Below are 16,271 nucleotides of genomic sequence, written 5' to 3' on the forward strand. Positions count from 1 at the left end.
TAACTGAACAGGATCAAAAGTAAGTATATCATTTTCAATTATTAAACACCCTTAAATACCCACCCAAATATCCCTTTTCCCCTAAAATCCCTATCAGATACAAACAATGTAATCAAATTATTAAAAACAAAATCTCTTACCAACAGAAAATACATGAAGAACATTAAAAAGAAAGCTTGAAATAATCTCCTGGACATTTTTGTTGACATCAAACTAAACATTGTAAGTATATTCACTGAAATGTAACTGTATTTAAAAAATATATAACATTATTTATATTAAAAAAATGTGTTTTTCTAGTTTCCCCTAGCATAACAAAGAACAAGATAACTGAAGGTGCAGAATTTGTAATGTCTCAAAAAAATAAAATGTTATTATGTTACATGGGTTACCTGTATGCACTGGAGAAACAAACTGGTCTCAAAGTATTTTGGAAGTGTAGCAAATACTACTTTAACAAATGCTATGGTAGAGCTATTACTCAAGAAACTACTGTTCTTTCTGTAAAAGAACATAATCACCCCCCAAATATAACAGAGATTGAGGTCAGTGATGCTCTGGAAAGTATTAAAGAAGCAAGTACTAGTACTGATAAACCCACCACCCAAATACTCAAAGAGCAATTATTAAAGGCATGTCAACATACATCAGGACAATTACCCTCTATCGATTCTTTAAAAAGAGCTATTGCCAGACAGAAAAAAGCAACTACAAGTGCCATACCTGCTCCTAAAACATTTGAAGAAGTAGTTATTCCCCCACAATTAAGCATTACTCACACTAAAGAACCATTTTTTTTTATAACTAATGCCCTGATAAAGAATAATTATGTTTGCTACTGCAAACAATTTATTAAATTACAGCAATGTGACACCTGGATTATGGATGGAACTTTCAAAGTCTGTCCAAAACCATTCTACCAGCTGTACACAGTGCATGGATTGTACCACCATTCAGTGTGAAAAAAACATTTAGGAGTCAAAAGATAAAACCTGGACCTAAACAATCAGCATGATATATACACATGAGTATTAATGGCAACAAAATGTTCTAAAGACAGTCATAATTATTAGCACATATATTTATTAGATGTCAAAAAAGTTCCAAATTATTAGGTTTCTCAGATTTAACAACTATAATAATTCATATAATGTCTTTTAATTTCATTAAGACAAGGCACACATTTTATAGTGTCTCAACAATATTCATATCATGGCTTTATATTCTTGAAATTCCTACGCACGTTTCGGCTATCAGCCTTCATCAGGAAGCCATGTGACCTTATAATTACTATGGTGCGTTATCATAGTATATTGATTCAAGAACGTAGCAATTAATTTGCTACCAAATCCGTTAGACGACTGAACACTTATACGTGTTGGAACTCTGCTTTGAACTAGTCACTGTCAGGCAACAGCTACGATTATACCCAGTAGACACCTATTGTGATAAATTTAAGAGACCGATGATACAAGTCCGTGCGTGTCTCAAGGGATAGATTTAGGCATCTACTGGCAATATCTGCCTAGTATGATTAGTCATGAAGCTGATGATAGAAGTCCGTTTGTTACTCAGAGGATGGATTGTAGCATATACCAACAATAGCTGCCCGAAAATAAGGTGAAACGTCTCGCTCTAATAGGGGGTTCTGTTTCAACTAGTCGCCCAAATAGACTGCAACTAACTATTGTTAACGCTACCGCACGTAGCATATGTACCCGTCACTGATGGAGCAGAGCACTACAATATTCTTAGAGAGCCACTATTACAAAAGGAATGAAGACAAATTAAGCCCTCTTCTAGACTACTTTGAGGACACCTGGGTGGGAAGACCACAAAGATCAGGGCATAGAAGACAACCCAAGTTCCACATTCCTTGGTGGAATGTGTACCTAAGTACCTTAAACAAAGAAGCCAAAACAAATATTAGTGTTGAAGGATGGCATAATGCCTTCCAAGCAACTACAAGCAGAGGGAAACCTACTGTACAGAAACTACTGGAATCTATACAGAAAGAACAAAACTATCAAGAATTATGGATGGAACAATCCGTAACTCTAATAGGTCCAAAATTGACTAAACAAACGCAAAAAACTTTTGAACTACTCCAAAATCAGGATACCCTCTACCCATCAACAAGAGGCCTAGACTACTTATTCCTAATAGCCAAAAAGCATCTTATAAACTACATTTCCACAACTATGAATTAAATGTAATTCACAAAGCAAACACTTTACACACATATATTAATATTATATTTTCACAAATAATATTTAATTGGCATATATATTTTTTAATATACTAAATATATATTTACAATTAAATATTATTTATCAAAATATACTGTATATCACAATGATTTATAACAACATTTCCCACCCAAATAAATAGAAAAAATAAACTTATGATGTATGTAGCTGTAGACGATATATTCCAACAAGTGATAATCCTTGCATCTGTCTGTTAATCCATGGTATTAAAAAAAATGCCACAAAAAATGCAAAAATCCAACAGGTCCAATATAAATCCATCCTCGACAAATTCAAATAGTCGAAACTTTCAAAAACCCGAAAAAGATGTAAAAATATAAAAATCGCTCCAGGAAATCCCGAAAAATGAAAGAAAATGTGATAACAATATTAGTTGAACCAAATAATAAACACATCTTAAAAAAAAAACGCCTCTTTCTCCCCCACGCAACATCGATTAACACTAACCTGCAAAAAATATCGAAAGCATACCCACCCACACGAATACAGCCAAATACATTAATTAAATACTCTAACGTTACTTTTAAATAACAAAACAACACTTATTGACTCACAATATCAACTATCTACACTAGGCCTCAAACACTAACTCATGACATCTCACTAAAAACTTACTAACACCTATAGCACACCAAAAACCCGACGACCTAACAACAAATACACTATATACATCCTAACTACACTTAAACATAAGTATTAAGTACGATATAATAATTAAAATTCCCCTTACCTTGCTCAACCTGACGCAGCTCCCAACCGCGATCTTCTCTGGTCCTGAAGGACCCAAAATAACATTACGGGGTTACAAAATAGTCCCTGTGAAATTAAAAATGGCTGCTTAAATATATTTAAAGAAATGAATAAAGTGAATAACATGTATTATACTAAAATATAAATGTTACATATATTTTCCTTATATTGTACAATGTTTTCTACATCTTTAGAAATGAGTTTATAATGTATTATGCTTTGTAAAGTTATAATAATAATTAATATAAATACATATTTATTATTATAATTCCCTATGTATTTTTATTAATTCTAAATATTATTAAAAATACATATTAATTATGAAAAAATGTAAAATAAAACGTACCTGTTGTAATAAGTTATTTACATGCAATGCAACAATGTAATAATTAACATTATTAATATTTTATATATTAATAATATTCATTACATTCATAATTACATGTCATAATATTAATGTTTTTTCAAATGTTAAAGATTGTTAACTACAGCATTATATTGTTACAATATTATTTGAATATCAAACATAGAATCATTTATTTTAATGTATATATATATATATATATATATATATTTAAAAAACATATATTAATGTTAGAAATATAATATTTCCCAGCAACTGTTCTGAAGTTATAAAACAGATATGTTTTGTATATCAAAATTGTAATTGTTCTGTTATAAAATTTAATGATATCTTCAAATGTTATTTTCCCATAAAGATTGCATTAACTAATAAATATGTACAAAATAAACTATCTTCCTGAAATAAAAATTTACGTTTTCTGTATTTTTATTAATGTGTATTCCATTCTGTAAATAAAAATTATTTTTTTCTTTCTACCTACTTCTACAAAAATAAAGCTTCTTACATTGTTATATGTATGTATTATTATTTAATGTTTAACTTAAACGTATTTATTTGATAAATGTACTATCTTAAATTACTTTAAATAAGACATGTATTTATTATTAGTAAATTAAAAAATATACATCAATTGCACAATACAAATACATTATCACTGAGCTAAATAAAAATCTCTTATATTTCTTAACATATAATAGCACATATTGTAATATTACTACAATTATTTATATAAATGTATTAAATACACAGCAAATAACATATGTAATATTAAAATCTTAGATAAATTACTAATGATTTCTAAAACTTGTACATAAACATATATCATTTACTATTCCCAATACACTTAAATAATAGTCAGGGAAGGTGCTGGACACTAACCGTATATAATTTACTATTCCCACTCCAGTTAGGATAAAGTCAGGGAAGGTGCTGGACATTAACCATATATAATTTACTATTCCCACTCCAGTTAGGTTAAAGTCAGGTAATGAGCTGGACATTAACCATATATAATTTACTATTCCCACTCTAGTTAGGATAAAGTCAGGGAAGGTGCTGGACATTAACCATATATAATTTACTATTCCTACTCCAGTTAGGATAACGTCAGGGAAGGTGCTGGACACTAACCATATATAATTTACTATTCCCACTCCAGTTAGGTTACAGTCAGGGAAGGTGCTGGACACTAACCATATGTAATTTACTATTCCCACTCCAATTAGAATAAAGTCAGAGAAGATGCTAGACATTACCCATATATAATTGACTATTCCCACTACAGTTAGATTAAAGTAAGGGAAGGTGCTGGACACTAACCATATATAATTTGCTATCCCCACTCCAGTTAGGATAAAGTCAGGGAAGGTGCTGGACACTAACCATATATAATTTACTATTCCCACTCCAGTTAGGTAAAAGTCAGGGAAGGTGCTGGACACTAACCATATATAATTTACTATTCCAACTTTAGTTTCGATAAAGTCAGAGAAGGTGCTAGACATTAACCATATATAATTTACTATTCCCACTCCAGTTAGGATAACGTCAGGGAAGGTGCTGGACATTAAGCATATATATTATACTAGTCCCACTTAATTCAATAATAATTTTAAGAAAGTACTGGTCAGTAAACATATATTAAAATTAAATCATACACCAATAAACATTAATTCTGTTAAAATGCTGGACAATAAACATTTGTGATATAATATTTTAAATACCTTACCATTTTCCTACAAGAAAACATAATTCCAGTACTCTTTTCATTTTTATAATTTTAATTTATAAAGGCAAACATGTTTGTTTTAAAAACCTCCAACCTTTTCCCCTAATAACCCAATATCCCAGTCCTAAATAAACATTTCATTTCGATTTTAAAAATACATTTCCAATTATAAATTATTTTAAAATGTCTAATTTTAAATGGAATGTGTAATGTGATACTAATATTTTTAAACACTCCTCACCCTTATCCAGTAATTACCTAGCATCCCACCCCTAAAACAAACATATCATTTCTATTTTTTTTATTCTTATTTATAAATAATTTTAAATGTACATTTTTTATTTTAATTTCCAAATTTATAGTATTGTTTTTAAAACACTCCCCACACTTATCCCCTCATAACCCAACATCCCACTCCTAAAACAAACATCATTTCAAAATTAAATTAAAATTTCTATTTTTAAAATATTTTAAAATTTAAAAATGGGAATTTAATACTAATATTTTTAAAACACTACCCACCCTTATCCCCTAATAACCCAACATCCCGCTCCTAAAACAAACATATGATTTCGAAATTACATTAACATTTTCTACTGTGGTATAAATATAAACACTATGACAAAGTCATTACACTATATTAAAGCCTGCAGTCAGATATTTTGTTATAGAGAATCTCACAGATAACCATAGTAGGCTAGGGGTTAGGTGTTTCTTTTCCCTTGTGACAAATTGTAGCAATAGAAAATTTGCATCTTGAGAATCCTTATTATGCCTTTTTAGGGAGGATTGTGTGTTGTTTCCCAACTGTAATGCATGTAGTCATCATTTTATGACTATGTAGACCAATAGTTGCCTTGTGTAAAAGCTTATGCAGAATACAATTGGCCTCAGTTGGGTATGGTGACAAAAAGCCAATGAGAAAAGCTAGAGGCACGATTGGTTCATTTAAGAAAAAGATGTCAGACTAGAGGCCATAGGTGTAAACCCTTTATTATGGAAATGTACAACTAATGCAGTAGGCCTAACTTGTTTCTTGTGGAAATATGTTCAAGCCAATAGGAATTTAAGTGTGGATTGTAATACGCTGTGTTAAATCATATAGGCTGGTATTGAGTTACATGGATTCCTACAGATATCTGTTGAAGGCAAGGGTTTTGATGTTGACTTTTCCCTTTTGAGTTCCCTCTCTGACAAACCCAGTGGGCAAAGGATATGAACTTAGAAAATCCTTGGTAACCCCCTTGGGATGGGTTGAGTATTGTTTTGTTAACTTCTTTACTTGTTGTACTCTTGCTCTACGAACCTCCAGTACTTCACACAAATATTTGTGTTGTCAATCTGACTGTGGTATTGAAATATGTATCATGCAGGACTGCTAAGTAAAGCGTTCCAGTTTGAAATGCTATGACCCAGATAAGTAAGTAGATAAAGATACAAATGCACAAATAAACAACCATGTTGCAAAGTATATGTGCTCTTAACCTGGCATCTGCATTCCACAGAGACCATTACGGGTTAGCCTAAGCATATGACTTTGACAATTCTCTGATCTTCTAAAAGGTGGCAAACCAGTAGAAGGAGGCTAAACACCAGTATTTGTTGATATTTATAAACAGGGAGTTTATTTCCATGTGAATGAGTTCTGCTGGCTCCTTGTGCACATGAAACTGCCCCAGCCCTCCTCCAGGATGTCTAACTATAGACACACTTCCCTATACCATTAACCTGTTCATCATCAGCAATTTTAAAACATTTTCATTACATTTACTCAAGAAAGCTTAAAAAACCTGACAACAATGGATGCAGGTGTCCGTGTTGGAGTGCTACCGTCACCCGGGTTGCAAAACCCAAAGTGTCACTCTGTGAGCCAAGTCCAACAATATGGCCAACATGGAAGGTACAGGGAATTACTGACCCTATATTCATCCATAGTTCCACACAAGAAAGATGGTGGACATGAGACGTCTGTGTGGATATGAATGTTTATTGCACATTCAGTGGAGTGTTGCAGCTGTAGCAATACAGGGCCATGGAAAGTTGAAATTTCAGATTATGGCACAAGGAGGGCAGCCAATTAGAGACAAGCTAGTTGTCGGAGTTAGGCTGTGCCAACATATGTACTTATACAATTACTGTGACGATCCTCACACACTTATAAATTCACAATTAACTCTGCTTGCAGTACTCTAATGATGCAGTCTCTACGTATGTACTTGTACAATGACCGAGACAAAGTTACATAACTAAAGTTTTCCCCCACTGTCAAAGGTAAGATGGTTGCATAAGTTGTCCAGAGCACTATGTAATGTGGTAGGGCCTAGGGGCAGCATGTTGCATACTTAATGAACACACAGACACAGATAGATAGTGGAACTGGATACAGGCATGTGCGCTCCACTCCTTTTTATTACCAGTCACATGTCCAGTTGTGTTACACTGAGATAGGGGCATCAGAAGCATTTAGCGTTAGCGCAGCCAGCAATGATGCTTGGTGCAGGCGAGCCACAGAATCGCAACTCGATGTAAATTGTGAGCCCTGCAATCAGTAGTGTACATCGAAGGCATTAGTAAGCACAGACATCGAGGACATGGAGTACAATTCTCTCTAATAAATAAATCATGTTTCAGTTTAAATTGTGAGCTCTGCTGACCGCAGTGTAGGTATATGGAACAAAAGATTAAACATTTATGGAATACACGGAGGACATCTTGGTTGTTCTCAGTACAGTTGTAAAGTACGGTATTCTGAAGCTAGAATCTGTACTGGTCGTTCATCATATGGTCTACCTTTTCCAGTAGGGAAGAGCTGTGGAAAACAACGAGCTTCCAAACTTGTTTCCTACACACTCATGGGAGTTTGTTTTGCTTTTTTCATCTGGAACAATTCAATTATATGTCCTATCAGTTCTTTTGAATGCAGAGGATGTATAGTATAATGTTCATAAATTTCTTCTTTTGTGGAAAAGTAAATTTTGCCATGTTCTGTGTCCCTACGTGTCATCCATCATATGTTATGTGTGCATGATTAAATATGCATATGCATTCCCCATGTCCGATTAATGACGCAATTACAGTTGTGTCCACCTCTAGTATGCCAGTTTCCAGTCCTCGTGAATACTACGAATATCAGGCCTATGTAAAGCTACGTTGCCACGTTTCTCAGTGTGCACGTTATTCTATTATAAAGTCCCCGTTTCTAGGCCTCAGAAGGGCCTGGACACCAGATTCAGCTCCTGTCTCCTGAAGCCTCGCTGAGGAGCGATACAGCCCCCACCTGTATCCTCGACCCTTCACTTACTTCCTGCCTCGCAGTGCCCGGTCCAGCCTGGCTCTGCCTCTGAGTCTGCCAAAAGTATGTTATAGTTCCAGTTATCAGTTCAGTCCTCCTTCTCTGCATTCCTAAGCTACTGAACTGCATCAATAGTTTCCGTCATTGTCTAGCCTATGCGGCTCCATGTTAGAGAAATACTGCATTTAATGGTCATTTAATATTCTTCATCACGCACTACATGTAGAATAATGCATGGTCCAGTCTTAGAGTCAGTTAGCTTTTCCCCTCATGACTTCTAGTTTGTATCAACATGTTCCCTAAACATCAGATACTAGATAGGGTTTAGGTACATGTCGCTCCGACCCTCCAGACTTTAGTCTCTGCTCCTAGCCCAGAGTTCATAGCCCCCAGCTTCTCCTCGTAACACGTCATTGCCAGTTTGCGCGCACCACCAGGTTAGAGGTCCCGGCTCCTTAGGTAGCCCCCTCCATGGTTTCCGCCCCATTCATGACGTATTCTGTTACGTTTGCATCACATGTCTATGTATACGCCCAGTTACACCTCTTTTCCCCCCTTATCTTTCGCGACTGCTACGCATCACCCCTATTGCTCCACCCACTGCTACGCCTACTGCAATGTAATGCTATGTGTTTGCGCTATGTATATATGCTCATGTATTGTTATTTAAAGTCAGCGCGCTCATCCCAGATGCAGCCCCAGCAGCTGCTGGGCCCTGTCATCCTATTCCTATGCAGGTTGACCTGTTCCTGTCCTTATGCTGTATTAAACCTGCAAAACTCCCACTACCTCGAATCTTGACTCTTATTTATTGAGCTATCTGTTATGATATATGTCTAGTCAAAAATAGGGTATTATTTATTTATTTACCACATAATGGCGCCCGAACAGGGACTTGCCCTTTCCCCACGCGTCGGTGAAGCCACGCCGACCCCCTGACCCTCTGCAGTCGTGACGGAACTCTTCTGCGCAGTGGCAGATATTTCTGCTCAAGTATCCCTCAGGCCCACGGAGGAGACGGAGGAGGCGGTCCAGCATCCAGACGAGACGGTGGAGGAACGCGGCGAGTCCCGACCAGAGCCCAAGCCAAGAGTCCAAGGTCCGAGGTATCCGGAGGTCCACCCGTAACTGAAGTCCGAAGTTCGTCGTCATCGTCGTAGCAGTGCAGTCCAGTCCGAGGCCTTCCGTTCTTGCTGCCCGGTGAGTACCGTTACTGGGGTGGTATCTAGACAGGGTCAATTTAATTGACTCTGGTCTGTGGGTTGGTGGTACACAGTCCCACAAACGAAGTGTTCACTTCGGTGGATACGGGTCCTGACGTGTCTCTTTAAGAGACCGGTAAGTTTCGTACTGTTTCAGCAGTGCATCTAGTCTCTGTTCTAGTCAGTTTCTGTTCTCGAGAAATTTCATGTGTTCTGTTCTCAGTATTTCCAGGTAGTATTCTGTTCGAACTGTTATTTATAATGTTCTTCATGTATTTTAATGTTGTGGTATGAGTGCGACGTGATTTCGTGTTTTCATTGTGTATTGTATTTTGTCCAGAATAGAGTCCAGTCATGCCGCTCTTCTCAAAGTTACGTCAGTTAAAAACTAGAAAGGGTCTGCTGGAAGCAGCAGTTCCCGTCCCGCCTAGGGACAGTCCAGGTCACTTTATGTATCAGAAACATGGCATAAGCGCCATATTGTATCTAGATTTATGGGTAGAGTATACCAAACAGTTAGAAGAAAAGTATAGATGGCCCGTATCGGGTACATGGGATGCCGAATGCATCATGCGAGTAGAAGAAGCATTATGGAAAAAGAAAGCCAGACAGTCACAGAAAGACGCCATCGAGCTATGGCGCAAAGAAGCTCATAAAAGAACTGAAAAAGAAATCAGAAAGTCAGAACTAAGTAGAGAATCCCAAGAACGAGCCCAAGAAAGAGAATTAATCGAGATAGGTGAACGAGTTAGAACTGAGCAATCAGACAGACAGAGGAACGCCCTCATTAAGGGTATGTATCCTCTTCTTGCCGAGGGCTTGCCAAAAGCGACCCCGGAGGCATCCAGTAATTTCCCGCCACCACTAGTTCCGACCAAGCTACGTCACAAACCGACCGCAGCTGATATTTTTATTTCGTCCTATCTGGACGACACAGTCCCCGAATATGCAAATCCTGTTCGCGCTCCGCCAGTCCCTGTAAATCAGGTAATTCCTACTCCCCCAGACACCGGGGTGCCCTTAACAGCCCCCCCGGGTCAGCCCGCCATACAAGTCCAGCCCACGTTACAATTACCGACCCTGCCAGGACGAAAAGCATCAGTTGATGATTCTAGTTTAGGGGCCGCAGGAGGAGGTCTTCCTCAAACTCCGCCGCCATACAAGCGTTTATCAGCACTCGAATTACATGCTCAAGCATCACAGCGTACTCCTAAAAGTAATAAGTCTGTTGCAGAGATCAGGCAAACCCTTGGCGAATGTGTCTATGACCCAGTTCCAGGCGAGTTTAATATGGTTTTATATTCCGTACGCGTAAGGAGAGTGACCGAGTATCTAGTCACCCTGCCGAATATGAAAGAAGATCTAGACAGGATATATCGTTTCATCCGTACAGGGGATGACCCACAAAGTATTAGTGATGCCATGTCTCAAAGGAAAGCCGAGATTCAGCGCATGATATTAAAGTTCTTAATTAACTGTCTAATAAGAGAACAAGATTACCCGTCTAAAGACCCGGAAGAAATGAAAACTCTAACAAAGTGGAGTGATAATATAGCCGAAGGAAAGCACAATACCATTGGTGCCATGGAGAGTATGTACAAGAAAATCCGTAGAGAGATAATAAAGATACACGAACAGCGTAAAGCAGCACAAGTAAGCGAGAAAGAAAGTACCTCTGATCCTGAAGAGGAAGACGACGAGAATACCGCCAGAATAGCGTATGTAGGAAAACCTAGATTTCCAGATCGCCATTTACGTCTAGAACACAAGCCAATTTCCCATCATTCAGCACCAGAACAAGGTTCCCTAGAACAAGTATTTCAAGCTACCGATCACATTCTGAAATCACGAATCGGTTATAGTGAGTTAAGTACTATGCATGAACAAGAAATAGTTCGGTCAGCAGTCCGATGGATTACTGATTCTACCACTTTTCCAGACGAAATAGTGGCACAAATGTTTCTGAAATTGCCCCCAGCCGAGCAGCGACTGGTGGGTATGTATATGATTCAGCACCTCATTACTCTGTATGAGGGTCAACATTCTGATCCAGGCCCGTTACATGATATCCTGAACGAGTTACTCCAGTACAGATGGAGAGGTCTAGGTACCGATTTAATTAGTGTCATTCTAGAACAACGCCATAAATATAGAATGTTCTTGAACCCGCATTTTGTTCATGTCTCACCCCCAGAAAGTAAACCATTTTACATGGAAAGACAGAATCCGTTACGAGAAGTCCACCCAGTCAGAGGAGCGGGTGGCGAAATGCAACGAGTGTTTGTATACACTCCGATCACAAAGATGGAACTCCTCGAAATGAAGAAATTAATTCCCTGTCATGACAAAGATCCAGCAGGGTTCCATAGAGAATTAAAAGACATGCTCCGCATGGGAGAATACACATACCCAGATATCATTAAAATGTTAAAGGTTCTGCTACCCGCCGGGGTGTATGAAAAGCTTAAAGAAAAAGAATGGGAGGTGGGAGAGAAAAAGATAGATTGGGCAGTCCTAGAAGCTGAAGATAAGATACGTGTACCTGGTACTGGTCTAGGAGAGAAATGTAAAGAATTACCAGAATTATTAATTCAAGTTTTACCCAGATTATTGACAACGAAAAAGGAAGACTAAGATGCAATCTCAGCCTGTAAACAGAAACAAGATGAAGATATTAGTGATTTTTATTCTAGGTTTGAAAAGTGCTTTAGTATCAACAGTGGCCTCAAGACAAGTAGTGAGTCATACCCTCACCTTTTCGTTACTAAATTAGTCGAGAATTCAAGTCCATCAATTAAAAACCGAGTTCTGAAAGTCGAAAGTACCTGGCAAGCAAATACTCCGTCCCAGATGCTCCAGATGCTCCAGTATCACCAGAATAGAATCAGGGAAGAACAAGAACACGAAAGAAAACGTATGAAAGACACGAAAATGAAAGTGCTAGTTGCACAATCTGTTCCTCACGACAGTCAGAAGAGGGGTCCGAATCAAGCCAGTCATCCTGCAGCTCCCGTTAAAGGGAATTGCAACTATTGTAAACAGCCAGGTCATTTTATAAACGAGTGTGCAGTTCTGAAACACAACATAGCTACTGGTAAGACTAAAGAAAGACCACGTCCGCCTAGACAAGAGCAAGTTTCACAGATTCCTCAGCCACAGAATGCACAACAGACAGTTACCGCACCGCAGCCTATCGCTGCAACACAGCATGTTACATCGCAGATGTACCAGTATGCACAGTCTGAGTATCCAGAGTACCAGCAGTATTCATGAAACAGCCTAGAGAGGGAGGTAGGCTTGCCTCTCATCGAGATACCTGTAGATCAAGAAGGTCCCTATGTTCACAGTCAAGTATTAGGGAAAGACAGAAAGTTTTTGATTGATACAGGGGCAAGTAGGACCACAATTAGTCACGCCGAAGTTCCAGGGGCTCCGCTCTCAGGCTCAAGAAATGTTTCCCTTGGATTTTCAGGAAAACCTATCGTAAATGAGATTTCAAAGCCAGTTACTCTAGAAGTAGGTCCATTGTCCCGTACTACTGATCTGTTACTTACTAAGTCATGTCCAGAAAACCTATTAGGCATTAAGACACTGAAAGAGTTAGGTGCAGTTATATGCTGTTCCCCAGAGGGAATACGATTGTTCCTACGTGACTTTAAGGGTCACTATGTATTACGAGATTTTGATTCAAGACTGTCTAATGTTCCGCAGCATTTATGGGCGCAAGGTCCAACTGATGTAGGTTACATGCAAATCACACCCTATCGTGTGACTCTCAAACCAGGTGTAGTGTTACCACGAATCAGACAGTACAGATTGCCACCCGAGGCTGTAGCAGCCTTATCCAAAATTATTGACGAGCTCATCGCTCAAGGAGTAGTTGTAGAAACTGACTCCAATGTATGTAATTCTCCGATCATTCCAGTCATGAAACGTACTGATCCAAATGCACCACCAGTATATCGATTAGTGATCGACCTACGAGAGCTTAATAAATGTATTGTTCCTCAGTACCCAGTTGTCCCAGATATCTCTTCCCTATTGACAGCCATTGATTCCGAAGCCATGTTCTTTACAGTAATCGACCTCAAGAATGCATTTTTTAGTGTTCCTATTCATCCAGACAGCCAGTTCCTTTTCGGATTCTGTTTAAATGGAAGGAGCTATATGTTCACACGTGCTCCTCAAGGTTTCACAGAAAGTCCTAGTATTTATAGTCAAGCACTCAAGAGACAACTAGACAACATTCACATGCCAACTGACACTGCCCTGCTCCAGTATGTCGATGATCTACTGATCACAGCCCGTTCTGAACGTGCTTGCGAGCAAGCATCCCTTACAGTGTTGTATTTCCTAGCCGAGATGGGGCACAAGGTGTCCCCTTCGAAGCTTCAATTCTGTGTCCAGCAAGTGGTATACTTAGGACACTTGCTGTCCAAGAGGGGTAGGCAGTTGACACCAGACCGTATCCAGTTAATAGCGAGTCTTCCTCAGCCCAAGACCCAGAAGGAGGTACGAGCTTTTATCGGCCTTACTTCTTATTGCAGACAATGGATTCCCCAGTATGCATTTCTAGCCAAACCACTGATACAGTTAACGACACAGGAGGCAGCCGCATCGACTGTCCTCCCTTGGACATCTGAACATACACTTAGTTTCAATGAGTTAAAGAAAGCTTAATGCCAAGCTCCAGTTCTAGCTACACCGAACTACAGTAAGCCTTTTACACTTTTCGTCACAGAACGTGAAGGTACAGCATTATCTGTTCTCACACAAGATCAAGCAGGACAATACAAGCCCTGTGCTTATTTTTCGAGCACATTAGATCCAGTCGCCCAGGCGTTGCCTGCGTGCCTCAAGTCAGTTGCAGCCACAGCACTAGCTATTAGGCAAAGTGATTCCATAGTTTTAGGACACTCTCTGACAGTACAAGTTCCACATTCTGTGGAAGTTCTTTTAAACCGAACACAAACTCAGCACTTGACAATTGCACGTTTAACAGGTTATGAATTGACACTGTTCCAGCCACACATAGAAATCAGACGCTGCAACATTTTAAATCCTGCTACATTGTTACCATCAGTTAATTCAAATTCTGCCACACATGATTGTGTGGAAGTAGTTAACATTACGACAAAGCCAAGACAAGATCTGACAGATATTCCGTTACCAGACCCCGACCTGACACTTTATGTGGATGGTTCATGTATGAGAACAAGTACAGGAGAACTAGTCGCCGCGTATGCAGTGACTACTGACACTGAAGTTATTGAAACACACCGCATTGATACTCTGTCCGCTCAAGCAGCAGAGCTAGTTGCTCTGACACAAGCCTGCATACACGCCAAGAACCTGAAAGTTAATGTTTACACAGATTCACGTTACGCATTTGGAGTCGTACACGACTTCGGAGTGCTCTGGCAGGAGAGAGGTTTCATGACTTCTCATGGAACCAAGATTCAGCATGGTCTCCTTATTCAAGCTCTGTTAGATGCAATACATTTACCGACATCCATTGCTATCATGAAATGCAAAGCACATACGAAAGTCACTGACATTATTTCCCAGGGTAACGATCTAGCAGATCGCACAGCCAAGCTTACAGCACAGACTCCAGACATTCCAGTTAACATGACACATACTCCAGATCCGATTACATGTATGACAGTTAAGGACCCCACTCAAGATGTCATAGATATCCAGTTACATGCTTCTCCCGAAGAAATCAAGAAATGGTCCGAACAAGGAGGGGTCCAGACAGATCAAGGATGGTTAACGAAGGGTAGAGCCACATGGTTTCTCCCCGACTCTATGGTTCAAGTCATTATTAATACCGCACATAGTCCAGCACATTTAGGAGAAAAAGCTATGTTAGACAGTATCCAGAACATTTGGTTCAACAAGCATTTACGAGCTGCAGCTAAGCAGAAAGTCCGTACCTGTATGATATGTTGTCAGTTTAATCCAGGTAAAAGTGTCCCGGTGGAACAAGGTGGATTCCAGCCCCCTGATCACCCTTTTGAAGTCCTCCAGATGGATTATATTCAGATGGAGCGATGTCGAGGTTTCAAGTATGTCCTTGTAGTTGTATGCGCTTTGTCCAGGTGGACAGAAGCATATCCAGTCCCAGATTACACAGCCGCGACCACTGCCAAGCAGTTGGTCCGTGAGTTCTTCCCCCGTTATGGACTCCCTAGAGTCGTATATTCTGATAACGGCCAGCCATTCTCCTCAGAGTTAATGAAGCACGTTTCCCTTTTGTTAGGGTACCAGTGGAAGTTCCATTGTGTACGCCATCCTGAAGCAGCCGGTCTCGTTGAGAGACATAACCAGACTCTGAAAATCCGTATCGCCAAAGTATGCAAAGAAAAAGGTGTGGACTGGCTAGTAGCTCTGCCAGTCGCTTTGTTTTATATGCGCATGGTCGCACATTCCAGATCAGGTCTGTCCCCGTACGAGGTCGTATTCGGCCGCCCCCCTAACATGTGGGGTACTCCCAGACCCCGAAGTATTACCGATGTTTCAAGTAATATGCTGACAGATTACCTAGCTTCCTTGATGTCTGCCCTCAACTCATGTCGTTCACAGGTTGCTGCCGCATTTCCAGACAATACCGAGGTGGCACCGCATGAAATTGTTCCAGGATCCCTGGTGATGGTCCGCA

Source organism: Lissotriton helveticus, chromosome 12, assembly GCF_964261635.1.
Source record: "Lissotriton helveticus chromosome 12, aLisHel1.1, whole genome shotgun sequence".
Lineage (NCBI taxonomy): Eukaryota > Metazoa > Chordata > Amphibia > Caudata > Salamandridae > Lissotriton > Lissotriton helveticus.